Genomic DNA, 18,998 nt, shown 5'->3' with positions numbered 1-18,998 from the left:
GGGGGTGGTGGGGGAGGGGGGGGGGGGGTTAGCACCGGGCCCTGCAAAGCGCAGCTTTGGAGCTGGTTTCTACTACCCTTAGAGATGCTCACGAGGAGGCATGTACAGAGGAGAGACCTCACAGCCCACCTAGAATTCACTCTCTGGGGTAATGGACAAGCTGAAGGCAGGTAGGAGTTAACCCTATGGCAAGGTACTGCGTATCCCTAGGGGGCTGCTGTACAGGAGTAATGTTTCGGTTATTGTGGCAGCCTCTAAAGTAACACGCATTGACAAATCCAACCGTTTCATCACAGTTAGCAGAAGGAAAGCTTACATTGTCCTCCAGCCAGTGCTATAAATGGGCCGGTACTCACCGGTACTGAATACCAGCACTTCTTAGATTTATCACTCTGAGTACCAGCACTTCTCTACTGCCGAGGAGAGCGCCGGTACTCATGAAAAGACAGGCTCATTGGCTGCGAGTGCTGGTGAGCAGGAGTGGAACATGTCTTTGGCAGCCAAGGTTCTGCTTCTGTAGCCCCAATCAGCCCCCGCTTAGCAATTCAGCAGGGCTCATTTGAATAATGTCCGGGTGCTCACCATCACGCTGTGTTTGACAGAGCAGGGTCCCTTCAGGCCCTGTAGTGTCAATCACATTCACACTATCCTGTGCATTTGTGCAAACACAGGAATCATGGCAGTCCCCTGGCAGTGGTAATCAGGCTACGGCCAGTTAGGCCTTTGTGGCAATTAAATAAGCCATGGTAGGTGAAGAGTATAACATGGCTTTTATTGTACCCAAGTCTTTTGTGTGTCTTCTTATGTTTGTGTGTGTGCCTGCATTTGTATGCCGTTTTTTGTAAGAAAAAAGTGAGAGAAAGAGAGAGGGAATCAAAAGACTCTCAGGAGGTATTTTAAAGAAAATGGGTGGCACTTTGTGCGTACAGGTCAGCTCGGCAACAAAGATTCATAAATAACGTAGTAGGGAGGGTTGGTGGGTGAGTGAATGAGTTGATGGATGAGTGAGCAATGGTGGATGTATAGATGGATGCGGGGCTTTAAGTGGGCCGGGTCTCACCAGGCCTGAGCACCAGGAGTTTTTTTTAAGGGGGCTTCGAAACAGGTCTCTATCAGGCTCTGTTTTGTGCCCTGGCACAGGCGGTACTTTTTTTTTCCGGACTGCAGAGAAAGCAGGCACATCGATGTGCGCGTAGTGAGCGTTGTAGGGGAAGCAAAATCCTTTAAAGAGAGTAATTTTCTCTCTGGATTTCCCTTCTCTTTTCGAATTTCAGGAGCAGCAACATAGCCATGGTGTCACCACCACCAGGGCTTTAAGTGGAAGTGTTTTCAATATTATATACAAGCCATAGTTGCTTTTTATTTATCTTATGCAACTAGCAACCTTTGACAAAGCCAGTAGTCCTGACTTGTAGGTATGATGTGACTTGTAGCACATATCTGGACGCAATGACAGGAACAGCAAAATACAAGTCGCGCGGCACACTGTGCTAAACACAGATTTTTAGCCACGCCCTTAATTACATTGACCATGCCCCTTTGAGAGACCCCCAAGTTTTTTCATCCCACTTAAAGCCCTGGATGGATGGATGAAAAGATGGATAGATGAGTGAAAGCATGGATGGATGGGTGGAAGAGGGTGGATGATTGGATAAAAGGGTGGATATGTGAAAGATTGGATGGATGAATGAGAGAGAGAGAGAGAGAGAGAGAAAGAGAGAGAGAGAGAGAGAGAGAGTGGGTGAATGATGGATGAGTGAAAGGAGGGATTGAGTGAAAGGGTGGATGGCATAAAGGAGTGAAAGGGTTGATGGATAGATGAACGAAATGATTGATGGATGAGCGAAAGGGTGGATAAAGAGGGGGATGATTCAAAGGATGAATGGATAGGTTTGGAGATGGATGGGTTCGGATATGAAGGGTGGACAGACGGAATGGTAAAAAACTGAATGATGGATGAAAGACTGAATAGATAACAGAATGTAAAGGTTAAATGTTGAACATCAGCAGGTAAATGGTAGGATGAAAGGATGAATGGATAGATCGATGGAAGAGACCAGAGATATCTTCTGGGGAGGGTCATGATGATTTGCTTCGTGCCATAAGAGCTTTTGGTTCGAAGTGGAGGTATTTTCAGTTTCTTCCTACTCACATGCTCAAAAATATATAGTATTGTGCCAAACAACAGCAATAAACAGTATGGCATTAACCCCTTGCATGTGGCGCAAATTTCCGAGCTGTGCAGGCGATTTGAATTATGGCCCTCCTCCGCGCACGCCCACCGTGACGCGTGACGGCCGGGGGCCCTCATGAGCATGCAAGGGGTTAAGAAGGTGCAGCTGTTGCAAAAAAAAAAAGGAAATGTTAACATATTCTCGTATTTCTCCTTCATATTGTGTAATGAGTTGACCAGCTTTGTTTATATAAACATATTCCTCATGTTTTTGATATGTGCTGCAACTAATATAGAAGTAGTTAAGTATCATCATGTCTTGTACTTAGCCGCGCCCCTAGCCCCGCTCTCTCACTACACTTCTAGCACATTTTCATAAGTACCTGCACTTATTTTTTTCCCATTTAAATCACTGCCTTTTAGCATGCATCTTTGAGCTATATCGATACCTTCAAAGGGAGTAGGCAAGAGAGAGGTTAACGAAAGGCATGTTAGGTGGAGAGATAATTAAAAGGCAGAAAAGTGAGATTGCGTTATGACTGTAAAGTTTAAACATCACTGGTAAGGCCTGTCCTGGAGATTGTATAGCAGCTCAGGCGAAACTACTGGGGCATTGTGTTCGGTTGTAGGGGTCCCATCCTTGGCACTGTATCAAGTGCTCGAAGCCCCGGCTGCAGGATTGTGTCTAGTTTCTGATGCCTTGCCAGTACAGCTTGTACGTTTATAGGCAACTGCTGCCTTATTGTGATGGGGATAACAATGGGTTCCAGACAGTTAACCCCTTGCATGCTCATGACGAGCCCAGCTCCTCATGAGCTACAGTGCTCCGGTGCTCAGGACGAGCTGAGCTCGTCATGGCCATTAGAACGCTCGCACGCTGGGATAATTCCCCTGCTGTGCTGAATGTTCTATTGAAACGGGTGTGGCCGTGACGAGCTCAGCTCGTCATGAGCACAGGAGCACTGTAGCTCATGACGTACCCTGACCACTATTGCACACATCCTAGGGATCAAATTAATTATATCCACAAGATGAGGGAAAAGATGCTCTGCATTTAACAAAACCACATTGTTCCACTCGCCGGCTCCTTATTAAGGTATCCTTCCTAACCTAGCATGCTAGAGGTTGAAGGGTGAGAGCAAATAGGAGCAGAAAGAGGGGGCATCACTAACTTGTGCAAGAACCCAAAGAAAAAAGAAGGCAATAATTGACCTTCATATTGGCCATTGGAATTTAGCAGGAAAACCCAAGAAAGGAACAAAAGACAAAATACCATTTATCGCAGCACTGCCTTTATTAACAGCTATTTGACCAATTCATTAAGATATTTCAAATTATACCTGGAATAAAGCTCAATTGATCAGGCAGAATTAAGGAACAGACAACTATCCTAAGGCAGTTGGCCAATACCTTTGCTAGCACCTTTACATCTGCCTCGTTTATGGAGGAGCAGAATTAGTAGCCAGGTGCAGGTATAATGGGTCGCATCCCTCCTCTCAGGTCCCATCCTTCATATGGTAGAAGAGGCCAAACACATTATTTGAGAGATTATGAAATACCTATGCCGTAAGACTGTAAAGGGCTTGGATCCTCCACTCTTTATTTGAGAAATCACTTCTGCAATTGTTTTCACTTGCGGGCTGTTATCTGCCATTTGACAGTCAGTCAAGGAGAGCATGAGGATCAAAAAGTATTTCACAGATCTGTCAATTTCAGCCATGTCATCCATTTGGATAGCAGCGCATAAGGATTGAAAATACTGTGCTACAATTTGGGCAATCTTGGTGTCGTTCTCAACTATCTTGCCCTCTTTATCCTTCACCCAGTGAATTCATGGAGCGCCCCAAAAAGTGAGTGATCCGTTATATTTCCTCGAGGAATATTCTGGTCCAAATCTCTGACTTTGTATAGTTGGGCCAATTACATAGTCCAGTCTCAATAGGGAGATTCTTGCACCCGAAAAGAAGGAGTACTGTCTCTGCGCTGGGTGTGTTTCCATCTAAATGTATGTCACGCCCAGTACATTGATAAAACTGTCGAACTTTGCTTGTCCTTCCCCTTGCCAAGCATGCAGAGTTGCCTGGTCCTTTCACTCCTGCATAACTAAGATTAATTCTTCCCGGAGTACCAAGATTGCATCAGGCGTCAGGAGACAATAAGCTCGAAGTGCTTCACTGTAGACCAAAAACCCCACTGTACAACGCATTGCTCTGCAGAGCAGACTCCGCGTGGGGCCGGCGGGCTGAATCAATACTATGACCAAAGATTCCACCATAATCACACAGATTTACTTTTCTTCTTACCTCTCATTTACTAGCTAGAGACTGTTCCTAAAAGGATGGAACAGGGTCTGAGTATATGGGATCAATCCCAACAAATGTCCCTGGTCGTTAGGCTTTGTAGTGGGCAAAAATGTATAGACACATACTAGGGAATTGCATTAAACAACCCCCATAGTCACATTGCTTTTTCCTATGCGAGTAGGGGTTGATAATAACAATTCTAAATACCTCAACCACACTTCACACATTTTTAAACACTTTTGATCTTTTTTCAGAGACACCCTCCGCTCTCTGGTATAGGGAGTGTCATTGGACTATATTTTCCAATCTACATTCTGCAGGTACATTCGTAACTCCTCCTTGGCATATACTTATTGTAACACTATATCTGGCTAAAAAATAAACCTGCTAAGAGCTCCCAGTGGAGCAATGCAAAGCAAATTGAAGATTATAGTGAGAAGGTACCCAAACATGAAGCATGCCACTGAAAGATGAGGGTAACCGTGCATTTTAGAAAAATGTTTCCCAATGTGGGGTCTCTGTATCACTTGATATAATAAGCCTCAGTACACTTGTACGTTTCTAAATGTAAACCTACCCATTATAAACCAACCCTTTAGTGTCCTGTTATCTGGTTTTGATCACAGTTTGGGAAGTTCTATCAGAGCTCTCATTTCCAAAAACACCTCTCCTTCCCTCTTCAGTTTATACTACTCTCTTATGTTCCCTCTTATAGAAATATCAGACATATTGGGATGGCCTAAATGATTGTACTCTTGATATACGTTTGTGGCCATCATTGTTTGGTCACCTTCTGCTATGCCCAGCTTCTCAGTGATAAAATAGACAGCTATTCAGTATTTTATGCGTTCCTAGAAGTCATCTCACACATTTTGCTGGATCACACGGAGTCCATCTTGATCTCTCCTATCTACGCTGCCACCTTCATATACTTCTTCTTAAAACAAGGTATTGTCCCAGAGCAACCAGAACCTAATAATAAAGTTCAGTTATATCATTAGTTCAAATGAGCATCCAGATATAGTAGTTCACATTAATAGTTCCTTTATTTTCTTGTTTTCTTTTCTTTTTCACAAGTGCAGGAATTTGAAGGAATGTCTCTCAATAGAGATCCTGTGTCATTGACATCATGAAATGTAGCCAAACAGCCAACACGTGTTTTGTCTCGGGGAAAATCACCCGACGACTTCATCAGGACATAAGCTTATTCTTTTGGAAATATCGTCACCACATTTCAGGTAGAACCTGTATATGATCCCATATAGTATGGGTCTAAAGGATGGAGAATATTCCTTCCATTTACAGCAATCCGAATTCTACAAATTGTAAGATCGAATTTAAAGTTCGGGAGAGTACTCCAGCCGTCATCATCGCCACCAGTAATAAGTAAAGCTTTTACTTTTTCATGATGTCAATGACACAGGATCTCTATTGAGAGACATTCCTTCAAATTTCTGCACTTGTGACAAAGAAAAGAAAACAAGAAAATAAAGGAACTATTAATATGAACTACTATATCTGGATGCTCATTTGGTCTGATGATATAACTGAACTTTATAATTAGGTTCTGGTTGCTCAGGGACAATACCTTGTTTTCAGTTTGTCCTCTGTGTTTCATCACAGAGGAGTTTTCCTGGCACGTGGGTGGCCATGGCCTTTTTGTTCCCTGGAGCATTTACTCTTGCAACTTGGCTATATTACTATTTGGTATTGGTTTGCGCAGGGATTAACCTAGCCACGCTTTGCAGTTTTTCATATACTTCTTCTTGTTTGCCAATTTCCTGCTGAGGCGCCACTTTCGGATTTTTCCAAATTACTCAACTCCAGTCCACATATCTACAAAGACAAGAGTTCCCTGACCAGCAGACCTTGCTCCCTTACCTCTGTGCTGCTGTGGGCTCCTATGCCAGTCTCTGGCAGACAGGTGTAGTTTCATACATCTCGTGTCATTCCGAGATCCATTCAGCTGCCAACCTTGTATCCAACCCCATGCTTCCTCAGGTGTTTGGAACTGCCATGTCTTAGCCTCAGTTACTATCCTAAATCTTGCCGGAAAGTGCAGTGCATTTTAGTACTAGTTCTCAAAGTGCCTTCTTCACTGTGTCAAAGCTTTTCTGATATTTCTGTACCGCCAGAGTAAAGTCAGGAATTAGGAGAACATCCGCATTTTCATAGGGGATCAGTACTCGACTCCTAGCTGCTTGCAACATGGAGTCATGGTCCCAGTAGGTGAGGAGTTGGGCTATAATCGCTCTTGAAGGTATCCAACGTCTCTGGGAGGTACAGATATGGAGGTTCACACTGTTGCTGTGTGTGCCTGCTTGAGGGAGAAGAGTTTTGACAAACCCTTGGGTTTGAGGATATTAAAAATTCAGTGTTCCATAAAAAGATCAGCACTTGTTCGTTCAGCTCTCTCCAGCACTGTTCCCTCTGAATGTTATTTTGCCGGATATTCCTTCAGCGTCTTCCACGTGTGGCTGCAGTATTTTAGTTTCAGACTGCAGTTTTATGTTGGTGTGATGCCTTTATTCAGTTTGTCCTAGTCTCTTGTTGATCTTTCAGAGGACGGATCTTAGAAGGGTGTCTATTTTATGTTTAAGATCAGATTTTAGTTTCCCTTACTGCCAGCAGAACCGCTTTCAGAAATGGCTTGGCAGGGATGGTAAGTGGTGTTCTGCTTCTACACTCAGCAAAGGTGGATCGCCAGATGGTTTATGTTGCAAGAAGGAAGATTTCTCTAGTTAGTCTGAGGTGCAGACCATGCCTGTTTGTTGAACTCTACCAATCCTTGCATCCCTTCTTAATGCAATGTCAATGCTACATTTACTCCACGCACCCTCTTGGTGGGAAACAGCCTTTACAACGAGGTTTTTACCATGCTGTGCCTTAACCACACATTTTTTTGCACAAATGTTTTTACCATGTGTATGTTTTGACAATGCATGCCCTTAACACGCATTTAAGGTAAGTTGGGGGGATCTCCCCCATAAATACTTTGTTTATATATATGCAAAGTCTCTTCTCCAAAGAAAGAAAGCATCCACACTCCCGAACTGGCTCTTGCAATCCATTATTTTTCAATTAAATCAGCAACTGTACCCTCCTGAGGCATATATGCAAATATATATATAAACAATGCGTGGTAATGGCATACGTTGTAAAAACACATGCGTTGTAAAAACTGCGGGGTAAAAAATGTGTGCTTAAGGCATGCAATATATTTTCCTGCTTTATTCGGTTACATAACCCCTCTTGGTTTGCCCCTCTCTTGGTTTGCTCCTTCCTTGATGAATACAATGTTGTGGCACTGACCCATGTCTATAGGCCTCTAGGTGAGAGCCTTACCAGTCTGAGCGGCTCAAGAACTTATTAGACTTGGCTGAGGATTCCTAAGCCCCGGTTCCTGACCTTTTCATTATGGAGGTGGAGACCTTTGAATAAGAGGATCACTGGACCTCTGTGACATCTGACTGTTGACGCACCTCAGAACCGCATGCCTCCAGACCAGATGGCCAGGTTTCAGCCACATCTGCGCTGACCTCTCATGTACACGCCACACTGCATTCAGGCTCCACCACTTTCCTTTCCAGCCACTAGGACAGGCTCTTAGCCTTGCAGCTCCAGTCGCCCGGCCTTGTAGTTTCAGAAGAAATCATTGAGATTGTGGAGTGTAACAGTTTGTAAATGCACATGTTCCTCACAGAAAATCATTCTACACTAGATTCAGGATCATCTCTCACACCTCGAGACTATTAAATAGATTACACCACTCAGATTATAACCTGATTCAACTATAAAACAGCATAAGGAAAGCAAGCTTAAAGCTTGAAGTCTGGCTGGAAAAGTCTGAATCTGCAGGTGCTACTGTCAGACATCCCAGCATCGGCCTCCATATAGTATATAACATAACCTCATAATGCACTTGTTTCCACACGGGCACCATTTATGCTCCTGGATTTATATTCCCTCAAAACAAAATCATATGTTACACCAACTTTCCTGAATGCATCCAAAGCCCCACTCCAGTTGGGATCTATATTCACTCATGCCAGTTAAGAGAGCCTTGGCACCAGAAGTTGCCGCAACATAGAAGGTCCACTGTTCTAGCTATACAACTGGAAGGATGCAGAGATTGTAGTTAGTGTAATCCAAACCTAGTGAGGATAGGATCTGGATTAATGAGAAAAAGAGAAGGCAAGGAAGAGCAGGCGGATAGGGGAGGGTGCAGATGAGGGGATGGATTACGACGGGACTTGGTACAGCAAGGTTTGTTTCTTGCATCTGTAGACAGATCACTAGCAGACTGCACTGAATGAATCGGAAGTTATGACCATTTGAGTAACGTTGAAAGTAGAGGCCAGAACTTGCAATGCTAAATGAAAGTGTGATTGTGTCTACAGGAGGTTTGCTAAGTACAGAGATGTTTTAAGGAATGAAAAAGTGGGTAACTGTTCAGGACCCCCACCTTTCAAGGTGCCACCTGATTAAGTGAGTTGGTGCCAGATGTCCAAAACGTTTGTTTGGTCACAAATGACCAGTGCTTAATTTGAGCCGGTGGTTTCTGGTGCTCGGGAACAGCACTTAATTATCAACACCTGTGCTTCTGACAGTCCGTGACACGGTGGAACTGTCCGGCTAATTTAGAGATGACCAGAACAACAATTAATTATTAATTCAACATACATTAAAATGACTTTTCCCTGCCACCCAAGCCATTCTTATAGCTTAGGGGGCCTAAAATAGCCCAAATTGTCACAATTGGCAGCATAGCAGAGACAAAGTGTGGTGCAAGCTGCACTGGCCTCCTGACTAAAGCCCTGGTACTTAAGTTTTTTACAAATTAAGCACTGAAGGCAGATTCTCAGACTCAGGCCATTTGCAACCAAAAAAATGCTTTTTCAACTGTATAAACCACAAACTGTGATTCTAGTGAATCGCAGTTTGGATTTGCGACCAAAAACAGAATCACTATTTGGAAGGGGCGTGTTGAGGTTCACCCTTCCAAAAGCCCTAATGGTATGTACTAATATTTGTAGACCGAAATGCAGTTGCAAAGCATTTATACTTTACTACCAACTCGAAGTTGGTGATAATCGATTCGCAAATGGGAAGGTTACGGACCACTGCCTACTCTTAAAAAATAAAAATTTAACTTTTTTTATTTCTTTTTTTCAAACGTATCTCGTTTTCCTTTAAGGAAAATGGGCTGCATTAAAAATAAAAGATTGCTTTATTTAAAAGTAATCACAGACATGATGGTCTGCTTACCCCAGCAGGCTAACATTCCAGCGATGGCAGCAAATCCTAGTGGGTCACACATTGCGACCTATCTCATTAATATTCACAAGATAGGTCTGTTTACGACACAGTATGAATCGCTAATTTGGAAATAAGGGCCAGATATTAAGGTAGTACATTAACAGTAGTGATTACCAAACCGTGATATGCAAAAAAATCGCTATTTGGTAATTGCTATTACTAATGTTAGTGCATCTGGCCCTTTGACAGTACGAAAACACGCTCTCCTTTTTCACTATCTCAGTCGCTCTCCCTCTCTGACTACCTATACCTCAGACCCTCTCTATCTTGTATTTAACATATCTTTCTCACACCAATCAAATCCTTTCTTTATATCTTATTTCCCGATTTCCCCTCTGTCACCTTCTCTACCACTCTCTACCTCACATATCTTCTGGTTTCTTATTTCATGCCTTACTTCACTCTACCTCACACCTCTCCCCTTCTACCTGTCACCTTCTCTTTCTACATCTCTCTGCACCCACCCAATCTCTTTCTCTTTACAACTGAGCTCTCTTTCAAAACACATCTCACTACCATACCTTTCTCTGTCACATCCTTACCTTTCTCTGTACTACTCATTGTGACCTCTACCACCATCTTGCTATATCACAACTCTCTGCCAGTCACAGCTCTCTTTCCATTTCACCTCTGTGAACACTCCTTCATTTACCTCATACCTCTCTCAAGGAGTAGTTTCTGTCCTGTAACTCCAGTTCTGTAGTAGGGGTATCTCTGTTATAGTCATAATCTAGTGAATAGTCCCGCCCATGTGCGCGGACCCCAGAGCAATCAAAAATAATCTCTTAAGGTGTCGAAAAACGCAGAACTGCACAGACACTTAAGAGAGAATTAAAGACAGATAATGCAGCCTATATAACCAGGCTACACTGTCCAGTACTTCAACTAGAAATTCCACCAAAAATCCACAAACAGCAAAGTCTGTCCAGATTTCCCTTGCTTTAGCAGTAAAAACCCTCTGGAATGATAGAGAGGAAGACATGGACAGACAAGCCCCATAGGCTGCCATTATGTGGCTCAGAACAGGATACTGTGCCTTTAAGAGAACTTTCCAGAACTTCACAGTATCCCAGAATGCACTGCAGGTCCCTTTTACTTTCAGTTCTTTTTGAAGGCGTAACACGCCAGACCTGTAGCATTCCTTACATGAATATCTCTCTCCACCGGAGAGGAGGGCGGGCGCTTATGACTATAATAGAGATACCCCTACTACAGAACTGGAGTTACAGGACATAAACTACTCCTTCTGTAGTAGGGGATCTCTGTGTATAGTCATAATCTAGTGAATAGAATGGCAAGCCCATCCCCACACCAAAGCGGCGGTGGAGAAACAAGAAATAACACCACTATTGTGCGAACAGATTTCGCAGTGAAGCCTGTCCAACCTGCGCGTCTGCCCTGGCATCAGTGTCCAGGCAGTAATGCTTAGCAAAGGTATGGACCGACTTCCAAGTGGCCGCCTTGCAGATATCTGCAATTGGAACATTACGGAGCAAAGCCGTCGTGGCAGCTTTGCCCCTGGTGGATGAGCCTTAGGTTTACCCCCTAAGGTCTTATTAGCCTTTTGGTAACACAGTTGTATGCAGGACACAATCCACCTAGAGATGGACTGTTTAGAACAGAAGTCTTCAAACTTTTTGATGCCGAGGCCCCCTTGTAAAACCTTTTTAGGCGTAAGGCCCCCCTTCCGACAAAAGTTTCTAGAAACTGGTACTCCTCATCATCAACTTTTGACAACCATAAATGCGCCTGTTAGACCTCATCACATCCCTCCATCATTTATCCACCCACACTTTCACACATCCATCCATCCACCCTTTCATCCTTCCATCCATACATCCATCCTTCATCCATCCACCCTTTCATCCTTCCTTCCATCCATACATCCATCCTTTACCCATCCACCCTTCCTTCTATCCACCCATCATTCATCCACCCACCTGTTCACACATCCATCCATCCATCATTCATCCATGCAACGTTTCATCCATTCATACATCCATCCACCCTTTCATCTTCCCATCCATCCTTCATCCATCTACCCTTTCATCCTCCCATCCATCCACCCACCCTTTCATCCATCCATCTACCCATCATTCATCCCCCCACCTTTTCACACATCCATCCATACATCCTTCATCCGTCCACCCTTTCATCCTTCCATCCATACATCTATCCTTCACCAATCTATCCTTCATCCATCCACCCTTTCATCCTTCCATCCATACATACATCCTTCATCCATCCACTCTTTCATCCTCCCATCCATACAGCCATCCTTCATCCTTCCATCCATACATCCATAATTCATCCATCCATTCACCCATCATTCATCCACCCATCTTTTTATACAACCATCCATTCATCATTCATCCATCCACCCTTTCATCCATCCATCCTTCATCTGTCCACCCTTTCATTCTTCATTCCATACATCTATCCTTCACCAATCTATCCTTCATCAATCCACCCTTTCATCCTTCCATCCATACATCCATCATTCATCCATCCACCCTTTCATTCATCCATCCACTCATCATTCATCCACCCACCTTTTCACACATCCATCCATCCATCCTTCAGTCTTTCATCCATCCATCCACCCACCTTTTCACACATCCATCCATCCTTCAGCCTTACATCCATTCATCCGCCCATCATTCATCCACCCACCTTTTCTGTGCCTCTCTCATGGGGGGGGGGAAGGGGGGGATCAGTATCTCTCTGCGTTGTCTTCCCTCTTCTTTCCCGCTCATGGGAGGGCATCTCTGTGCCTCCCTTCTGGGGGCTGGGGACGTGTCACAGGACCCACAGCTCCAGGTGCGCAACATCCATTGAACTCAAAGGGCTACACTACAGCCAATCCCCCAGCCCCCCCCCAGCTCCCCCCAGCTCGTGTATGGGAGCCCGGATGTAATAGCTTCAGGGACACACACACAGTCACACCCAAGTACTTGACATGTCTTTAACCCCTTGCGTGCTGATGACCGAACGGTTCCGTCATCAGCATCGGTTGAGCTGTGCTGATGACGGAACCGTTCCGTCATGACTCCGCCCGCGCAAGGCGGAGTCAGCACAGGCGGAAAATACGCCCCGCACGCAAGGGGTTAAAAGACCTTTTACTTGTTAATGAGGCATTGATGTTTTTCACACCTCGGTGTGAATTAGGCCTCCGCCGTGAGCACCCTCGATCAGCCCAATGCCCGGAACTGCACTCTGCAGAATCTGCAACCCCCTTCCCAGGACTCCACGACCCCCCTGGGGGTCGCGCCCCACAGATTGAAGACAGTTGGTTTTGAGGTAGCAAGACACGTCCTGACTGATCCATAATTGATAAACAATTGGTCTGACCTACGAATATCTTTGGTTTTATCCAGATAAAATTTCAACACCCTCCTAACATCCATGGAATGCAGGGACCTTTCCGCTGGAGATGAAGAATTCTGAAAAAACGTAGGTAAAGTTATGGTCTGGTTAACATGAAAATCAAATATAACCTTTGGAAGAAATTTAGGGTGACTACGCATAACAACCTTAGCAGCATGAAATACAGTATAAGGGTCCTGGTAACACAACGCCTGAATTTCACTCACCCTGCAGGCCGATGTAATGGCCACGAGGAACGCCGCCTTCCAGGACAGGTGCTGCAACGAAGCCTTATGAATAGGTTCAAAAGGCTCCTTCATCAATCTGGACAGCACCACATTCAATTCCCATGAAGGCGAAGGAAGCCGGACAGGAGGGAACACTTTCTTCAAGCCTTCCAAAAAATCTTCGATCACAGGGATCTGAAAGAAGAACGTCTGTGAAGGGCATTTCCTGTAGGCAGTCAGCGCAGCAAGATGAACCTTAATGGAATGGACATTAAGGTCAGACTGCGCCAGATGCAGAAGATACGGAAGGATGACATCTTCCTTATACGTCGTCGGGTCATAATTCTTGGACTTGCACCAGATGCAAAACCTCTTCCACTTGTGAGCATAGGAAGTACGAGTGGAAGGTCGCTTAGCCTCCTTCAGTATGTCCATGCAATCTTCAGGTAGATTCAAATGGCCATCTCAGGAGCCATGCCGCCAAACTCAAAGACGCGAGGTTGGGGTGCAACATCTGCCTCCTGAACTTCGTGAGAAGGTCCGGCCTGCACGGCAGCCATATGTGAGGAAGGAGAGACCGGTGAAGCAGGTCCGTGAACCACTGCCTGGGCCATTCCAGGGCAATCAGGATCATCCACGCCCTGGACTGGGACAGCTTGATGAGCACCGCCGGAATCAGGGGAATGGGTGGAAAAGCGTACAGAAAGCTGTTCGACCAGTTGATCCATAGCGCATTACCCAGCGTCCCCTGCTGGTAGTACCTGGAGGCGAAGTCTCGGCATTTGCTGTTTTCGGCGGTAGCGAACAGATCTACGTCTGGAGTCCCCCACCTTGCGAATACTTCTCCTAGTACTTCGTCGTTTATGACCCATTCGTGGTTTTCCTGAATCAGTCTGCTCAGTGTGTCCGCCTGAACATTCTGCACACCTGGTAGATGGGTAGCCGATATCGTCAGTCCTCTGGCCAGAAGCCATCGCCAGATCGCCTGCCCCTCCTGCGACAGAGTGCGTGATCTTAAACCCCTCTGCTTGTTGAGGTAATACATCGTGGTCGTATTGTCCGTCTGTACAAGCAGAGAGTTGGTCTGGAAGGACGGATGAAAGGCCTTCAGTGCCAAGTGAACAGCTCTGAGTTCCAGGAAATTGATGTGATACGTGGACTCTGTCGGGGACCACGTTCCTTGAATCTGTAAGTCTCCGGAGTGCGCCCCCCAGCCGTGGAGAGAAGCATCCGTCACGATAGTCTGAGTGGGAATGTCCTTGTGGAAGGGAACCCCTCTGAGGAGATTCTCCGCTGAACACCACCACTTCAGAGACTGAAGATCATGCAGAGACAGTCGTATCATGTCGTCCCAAGACCCTTTCCTCTGATCCCACTGATCCTCCAAGCACTCCTGCAACGGTCTCATGTGCAGTCGTGCGTGTGGCGTTAGGAAGATACAAGAGGCCATCGATCCCAGTAGAGAAGACACCGTCCTCACTGTTGTAGATGGAGTGGTCATAAGAGCCTGAGCCTTCCGAAGGACTGATAATCGTCGCTCCTCCGAAGGAGACACGCTTGCTGACAGCGTATTGATGGAGGCTCCCAAGTACTGAATGCACTGGACCGGAGTCGGGACAGACTTGGACATGTTGATGTGCAACCCCAGCTTGTTCAAGAGAACGCACGTCTTCTGGAAGTGTGCTTGAGCTTTCGAGAAGGAGGAGGCCTTGATCAACCAATCGTCCAGGTACGGGTAGACAAACACCTTGTTCTTCCCTAGGTGTGCTGCTACCACTGCCATGCACTTCGAGAATGTTCTGGGCGCAGACTTCAGTCCGAATGGCAGTACTGTGTACTGATAATGATTGGCGCCGACTTGGAATCGCAGGAACTTCCTGTGTTGTGTGCAATGGGCACATGGAAGTACGCATCTTGTAGGTCTATAGCACATAGCCAGTCTCCCTGTTGCAACTGAGGATAAATCTAATGCAACGACAGCATGCAAAACTTCTCTCTGCGAATCCACTTGTTTGCCTGTCGCAAATCCAGAATGGGCCTGAACTCGTTCTTGTCCTTCTTGCAAACCAGGAAGGACCGGGAGTACAGACCTCTTCCTCTTTGAGACAAAGGTACGTCTTCTATCGCCCTTTTCCTTAACAGGATATCGGCCTCCGCCTGGAGTTCGCGCAGCTGAAACTGCGAGCTGACCGGAGGAATTGATGGAGGCGGGCTGGTGAACCGAAGACTGTATCCATTGCAAACAATATTCAGCACCCACTTGTCCGGAGTAATTTTTCTCCACTCTGCCAGAAAAGATTGAACGCTTCCCCCCACCGGAGCGGGTAACGGATGTAGGGGAAGTAACCGCTCAGGGTCGAGACCCAGCCTTTGGTCGCTGTAGAGGACTGCTGGCCCCCTCTACCCTTCTGGCGCTTCTGGAAGGGTCTCCGGAACTGCTGCTGTTGTTGCTGCTGCTGTCCCGAAGTCTGTCCTCGCCCTCTGTCCTGTGCACCGAACCGTCTCTGGAACGGGCGGTAGCCCTTCTTTTCTTTGGGCTTTTCCAAGCCCACAGCCGTCAGGGTCTCGGCCTCCGCCTTCATGCGGGCCATCTCATCGTCCGCATGCTTGCCGAACAGGGTTTCCCCCGAGAAGGGCACATTGGCCACCCGCTGCTGGGCCTCCGGCTTCAGTGATGTGAGCCTGAGCCAAGCATGGTGCCGCTGGCTGATCCCATGACAGTACCCATGGGCCGCCAAAAGAGAGACATCCGCAGCCGCGCTGATGACCTGGTTCAAAACCAGCATCCCCTCCTTGAGGATCTCCTGGAAATCCTCCCTCTTATCTCGTGGCAGGAGTTCAGTGAACTGCTGAAGGGATTCCCACAGGGCACGGTCATACCTCCCTAGCAAAGCCGCATTGCTAGAGGCCTTCATGGGCGTGGATGCCGTCCCACAAGCCTTCCTGCGAGCTGAGTTGATCCATCGGCTCTCCTTATCAGGCAGTACGGTTGAAGACGGGGAGGTAGAATGTAGCTTCCTGGCCGCCGTCACTATAGCAGAGTCCGGAACCGGGTCTATCCGTAGAAAAGCCGGGTCAGAATCCGGGGACCTGTACATCTTCAGAAGCCGGGAGGGAGAGGCCTTCGTCACTGCTGGCGTGAGGAACAGCTCCGCCGTGGGCTCTACCAACCCAGATACTAGCGGTAGTAAAGGGCGAGACAAATGCTTCTTGTGAAGCGTCTCAAATATCACGGACGTCGTGGGTGTTGGAGCCGTCAACGTAATTCCCAATTTCGCTGCCCCCCTCAGGAGAACATCCTGGAACGTGCTGATGTCGTCCACTGGAGGAACCCTTGTCCCTGGGGATTCCGACAAGGTCGGTGAATAGGTCCTGGTCGAGTCCGTGCGGGACCGCGATCCGCGCCTCCTATGGCACCTTCTTGACCTGGTGGAGGATCTATGCCGACTCCTCGATCTCCCCCTCCGTCCGGAGCGTGATCGTGACCTCCGTGGCTTCGGTCGATCCGCCGGTTCCACAGGGGCGGGGGCGACTTTGGTTTGGCTGGGGCCGTCGGCTGAGGGGTCCCCTTGGGAGGAGTCGGATATCGGGGCAGTGAGACCGACCTCGGAGGGATCGGAGGCGGTTTGTCTGCTGGCAGCTGAGGTTGAGGTAGAGGTTAAGGACGCGGTGGGAGCGGAGGAAGAGTAGGGGCCCGCGGAGGGAGCCCCCTCAGTAATGGAGGCGGGGGCGTAACCGGCCTCTACGGCGGGACACACCATGGAGTACACCGAACCCGGTGATCCGCCTTCCTTTCCAGCCTGGGACATTGGCGAACCTCCCATAGGTATCTGGCACCTGCTAGACTGACTCCTGGTGCCAGACCTCCTTCCTCGTCTCCTCGGCGTCGAAGAACGGCGAATGGACGGCGAGCGTCGGTCCCTCGACGGCGAGCGTATTTTCCTCATTGTCGACCGTCTCTCCCTCGACGGCGAATGCCTTCGCCTCGACGGTGACCTCCTTTGCCTCAACGGCGACCTCCTTCGCCTCAACGGCGACCTCCTTCGCCTCAACGGCGATCTTCTCTTCGACGCCAAGGATCCCCTTGACGACGACCTTCTCCTTTTCGCTGACGCCGAACGGCTGTGTCGCCGCAACGACGGCGAGCGCGGACGCCGGGCCTCTCGACGACGACTCCAACGAGGATGACGACGAAATCGTCACAGGAGACCTCGACAAGCGGTCTGTTCAGTTCTCTTGACGTCGAACGTCGACGTCGCTTCGACCCAGAGCCCTGGGGAGACGGGGAACAGACTGCAGTCATCCCTTTCGACGCCGTAGTCGGTGCAATCGACCCAGACGGAGAATGGTGATGCTTGCTGGTCTTCCTGCCCCTGGGGAGCCCCCCAGAGGCCTCAGCATGGGCAGAGGACGCCCCTCCAGACCCACCTTGCGCCTTCAGCCTTCTTTCCTCAAGGCCCTGAAGCCTAATCTTCTTTCTATTCTTCAGGGTCCTGCCAGAAAAGCCCTGACACACTCCTCTGGGACATGGGAAGAGGGAAGGCAGAGGATACACACCTCATGTGGATCCGATTTGGCCTTCTTCCTGGAGCACTCTGGACATTTGTCAAATAATGCAGGCATATTGACAATCAAAGAGTGCACCAAAGGAGTAACAAGAAGAAAGGCACCAAAGTACTTTGTAAAAGCACTCAAAGACTTGAACAAAAGTGAAAAATCACCAATAAACCCTTGAAAGGGGAGAACTCAATGCGCCAGGGTCCTGCTTGCAGGAGCCGGAAAAAAGAACTGAAAGTAAAAGGGACCTGCAGTGCATTCTGGGATACTGTGAAGTTCTGGAAAGTTCTCTTAAAGGCACAGTATCCTGTTCTGAGCCACATAATGGCAGCCTATGGGGCTTGTCTGTTCATATCTTCCTCTCTATCGTTCCAGAGGGTTTTTACTGCTAAAGCAAGGGAAATCTGGACAGACTTTGCTGTTTGTGGATTTTTGGTGGAATTTCTAGTTGAAGTACTGGAAAGTGAAGCCTGGTTATATAGGCTGCATTATCTGTCTTTAATTCTCTCTTAAGTGTATGTGCAGTTCTGCATTTTTCGACACCTTAAGAGATTATTTTTGATTGCTCCGGGGTCCAGGCACATGGGCGGGACTATTCACTAGATTATGACTATACACAGAGATCCCCTACTACAGAACCACATTTCTCTTTCCCTATCTCCTGTATTTCTTCGTCTCTCTAGAATTCACTTCCCACTCTACCTAACACTTTCCTTTCTCTACCTCACTTATCTTTCCTCTCTTCTACCAACTCCCATTATCTTCACGGAATGCCACAGGTTATTATTTAGCCAACTAGTTTCTCCCTATGTCTCTGCACGTCACCTCCGCTCACTAGGTCAACACCTGGTGGGGTCCCTAGGTCTCGGAGAGTGAAGGCGGGAGGACGCTCCTTCCGCAGCATGGCAGCCTACCTCTGGAACTCGCTGCCTATCCGCATCCGGAGCCTCAACAACTACTTAGAATTCAGGAAGGCCATTAAAACTCACCTTTTTCCCGCCGTGTAGCCTGTTCCCCCTACTCCACCCTATCGTGTCAGTTGCTCTGCTGTCA

At 47.3% G+C, this 18,998-nt stretch overlaps 1 protein-coding gene across 1 annotated transcript in view; it reads right to left on the bottom strand.

Annotated features, from left to right (window-relative positions):
- ZC3H3 (zinc finger CCCH-type containing 3) overlaps nucleotides 1-18,998 on the bottom strand; it is a 1,776,692-nt gene that overhangs the window by 1,368,958 nt on the left and 388,736 nt on the right. The window lies entirely within an intron of this gene.

Source organism: Lissotriton vulgaris, chromosome 4_1 (genome assembly GCF_964263255.1).
Source record: "Lissotriton vulgaris chromosome 4_1, aLisVul1.2, whole genome shotgun sequence".
NCBI lineage: Eukaryota > Metazoa > Chordata > Amphibia > Caudata > Salamandridae > Lissotriton > Lissotriton vulgaris.
This window is presented reverse-complemented; position numbering and strand designations above follow the sequence as displayed.